We start from the raw sequence: 4,114 nt of genomic DNA, 5'->3' as shown, positions 1-4,114 counted from the left end.
GTCCACACTGAATGGCCCAGTGCCCTGTCCCCACTGAATGGTCCAGTGCCCTGTCCCCACACTGAATGGCCCAGTGCCCTGTCCCCACACTGACTGGCCCAGTGCCCTGTCCACACTGACTGGCCCAGTGCCCTGTCCACACTGAATGGCCCAGTGCCCTGTCCCCACACTGAATGGCCCAGTGCCCTGTCCCCACACTGAATGGCCCAGTGCCCTGTCCCCACACTGAATGGTCCAGTGTCCTGTCCCCACACTGAATGGCCCAGTGCCCTGTCCCCACACTGAATGGTCCCAGTGTCCTGTCCCCACACTGAATGGCCCAGTGCCCTGTCCCCACACTGAATGGCCCAGTGCCCTGTCCACACACTGAATGGCCCAGTGCCCTGTCCACACTGAATGGCCCAGTGCCCTGTCCACACTGAATGGCCCAGTGCCCTGTCCCCACACTGAATGGCCCAGTGCCCTGTCCCCACACTGAATGGCCCAGTGCCCTGTCCCCACACTGAATGGCCCAGTGCCCTGTCCCCACACTGAATGGCCCAGTGCCCTGTCCCCACACTGAATGGCCCAGTGCCCTGTCCCCACACTGAATGGCCCAGTGCCCTGTCCCCACACTGAATGGTCCAGTGCCCTGTCCACACACTGAATGGCCCAGTGCCCTGTCCACACTGAATGGCCCAGTGCCCTGTCCACACTGAATGGCCCAGTGTCCTGTCCACACTGAATGGCCCAGTGCCCTGTCCCCACACTGAATGGCCCAGTGCCCTGTCCCCACACTGAATGGCCCAGTGCCCTGTCCACACTGAATGGCCCAGTGCCCTGTCCCCACACTGAATGGTCCAGTGCCCTGTCCCCACACTGAATGGTCCAGTGCCCTGTCCCCACACTGAATGGTCCAGTGCCCTGTCCACACACTGAATGGCCCAGTGCCCTGTCCACACTGAATGGCCCAGTGCCCTGTCCACACTGAATGGCCCAGTGCCCTGTCCACACTGAATGGCCCAGTGCCCTGTCCCCACACTGAATGGTCCAGTGCCCTGTCCACACTGAATGGCCCAGTGCCCTGTCCCCACACTGAATGGTCCAGTGCCCTGTCCCCACACTGAATGGCCCAGTGCCCTGTCCCCACACTGAATGGCCCAGTGTCCTGTCCCCACACTGAATGGCCCAGTGCCCTGTCCACACTGAATGGCCCAGTGCCCTGTCCCACACTGAATGGCCCAGTGCCCTGTCCCCACACTGAATGGCCCAGTGCCCTGTCCCCACACTGAATGGCCCAGTGCCCTGTCCCCACACTGAATGGCCCAGTGCCCTGTCCCCACTGAATGGCCCAGTGCCCTGTCCCCACACTGAATGGCCCAGTGTCCTGTCCACACTGAATGGCCCAGTGTCCTGTCCACACTGAATGGCCCAGTGTCCTGTCCACACTGAATGGCCCAGTGCCCTGTCCCCACACTGAATGGCCCAGTGCCCTGTCCCACACTGAATGGCCCAGTGCCCTGTCCCCACACTGAATGGCCCAGTGTCCTGTCCACACTGAATGGCCCAGTGCCCTGTCCCACACTGAATGGCCCAGTGCCCTGTCCCAACACTGAATGGCCCAGTGCCCTGTCCCCACACAATGGTCCAGTGCCCTGTCCACACTGAATGGCCCAGTGCCCTGTCCCCACACTGAATGGCCCAGTGCCCTGTCCACACTGAATGGCCCAGTGCCCTGTCCACACTGAATGGCCCAGTGCCCTGTCCACACTGAATGGCCCAGTGCCCTGTCCCCACACAATGGCCCAGTGCCCTGTCCCCACACTGAATGGCCCAGTGCCCTGTCCCCACACTGAATGGCCCAGTGCCCTGTCCACACTGAATGGCCCAGTGCCCTGTCCCACACTGAATGGCCCAGTGCCCTGTCCACACACTGAATGGCCCAGTGCCCTGTCCCCACACTGAATGGCCCAGTGCCCTGTCCCCACACTGAATGGTCCAGTGTCCTGTCCCCACACTGAATGGTCCAGTGTCCTGTCCCCACACTGAATGGCCCAGTGCCCTGTCCCACACTGAATGGCCCAGTGCCCTGTCCCCACACTGAATGGCCCAGTGCCCTGTCCACACAATGGCCCAGTGCCCTGTCCACACTGAATGGCCCAGTGCCCTGTCCACACTGAATGGCCCAGTGCCCTGTCCCCACACTGAATGGCCCAGTGCCCTGTCCACACTGAATGGCCCAGTGCCCTGTCCCCACACTGAATGGCCCAGTGCCCTGTCCCCACTGAATGGCCCAGTGCCCTGTCCCCACTGAATGGTCCAGTGCCCTGTCCCCACACTGAATGGCCCAGTGCCCTGTCCACACTGAATGGCCCAGTGCCCTGTCCACACTGAATGGCCCAGTGCCCTGTCCCCACACTGAATGGCCCAGTGCCCTGTCCCCACTGAATGGCCCAGTGCCCTGTCCCCACTGAATGGTCCAGTGTCCTGTCCACACTGAATGGCCCAGTGCCCTGTCCACACACTGAATGGCCCAGTGCCCTGTCCCCACACTGAATGGCCCAGTGTCCTGTCCCCACACTGAATGGTCCAGTGTCCTGTCCCCACTGAATGGTCCAGTGCCCTGTCCACACTGAATGGTCCAGTGCCCTGTCCACACTGAATGGCCCAGTGTCCTGTCCCCACTGAATGGTCCAGTGCCCTGTCCCCACACTGAATGGTCCAGTGCGGTGTCCACACTGAATGGCCCAGTGCCCTGTCCCCACACTGAATGGCCCAGTGCCCTGTCCACACACTGAATGGCCCAGTGCCCTGTCCCCACACTGAATGGCCCAGTGTCCTGTCCCCACTGAATGGTCCAGTGCGGTGTCCACACTGAATGGCCCAGTGCCCTGTCCCCACACTGACTGGCCCAGTGCCCTGTCCCCACACTGAATGGCCCAGTGCCCTGTCCCCACACTGAATGGCCCAGTGCCCTGTCCCCACACTGAATGGCCCAGTGCCCTGTCCCCACACTGAATGGCCCAGTGCCCTGTCCCCACACTGAATGGCCCAGTGCCCTGTCCCCACACTGAATGGCCCAGTGCCCTGTCCCCACACTGAATGGCCCAGTGCCCTGTCCCCACACTGACTGGCCCAGTGCCCTGTCCACACTGAATGGCCCAGTGCCCTGTCCACACTGAATGGTCCAGTGTCCTGTCCCCACACTGAATGGCCCAGTGTCCTGTCCCCACACTGAATGGCCCAGTGCCCTGTCCACACTGAATGGCCCAGTGCCCTGTCCCCACACTGAATGGCCCAGTGCCCTGTCCACACTGAATGGCCCAGTGTCCTGTCCCCACACTGAATGGCCCAGTGCCCTGTTCACACTGACTGGCCCAGTGTCCTGTCCCCACACTGAATGGCCCAGTGCCCTGTCCACACTGAATGGCCCAGTGCCCTGTCCCCACACTGAATGGCCCAGTGCCCTGTCCCCACACTGAATGGCCCAGTGCCCTGTCCCCACACTGAATGGCCCAGTGCCCTGTCCCCACACTGATGGTCCCAGTGCCTGTCCCCACACTGAATGGCCCAGTGCCCTGTCCCACACTGAATGGCCCAGTGCCCTGTCCACACTGAATGGCCCAGTGCCCTGTCCCCACACTGAATGGCCCAGTGCCCTGTCCACACTGAATGGCCCAGTGCCCTGTCCCCACACTGAATGGCCCAGTGCCCTGTCCCCACACTGAATGGCCCAGTGCCCTGTCCACACTGAATGGCCCAGTGCCCTGTCCCCACACTGAATGGCCCAGTGCCCTGTCCCCACACTGAATGGCCCAGTGTCCTGTCCCCACACTGAATGGTCCAGTGCCCTGTCCCCACACTGAATGGCCCAGTGCCCTGTCCCCACACTGAATGGTCCAGTGCGGTGTCCACACTGAATGGTCCAGTGCCCTGTCCACACACTGAATGGCCCAGTGCCCTGTCCCCACACTGAATGGCCAGTGCCCTGTCCCACACTGAATGGCCCAGTGCCTGTCCCCACACTGAATGGCCCAGTGCCCTGTCCCCACACTGAATGGCCCAGTGCCCTGTCCCCACACTGAATGGTCCAGTGCCCTGTCCACACTGAATGGCCCAGTGCCCTGTCCACACT

This window comes from Scyliorhinus canicula, chromosome 25 (assembly GCF_902713615.1).
Source record: "Scyliorhinus canicula chromosome 25, sScyCan1.1, whole genome shotgun sequence".
NCBI classification, from domain to species: Eukaryota; Metazoa; Chordata; class Chondrichthyes; order Carcharhiniformes; family Scyliorhinidae; genus Scyliorhinus; species Scyliorhinus canicula.
Note: the sequence above shows the minus strand (reverse complement) of the source record.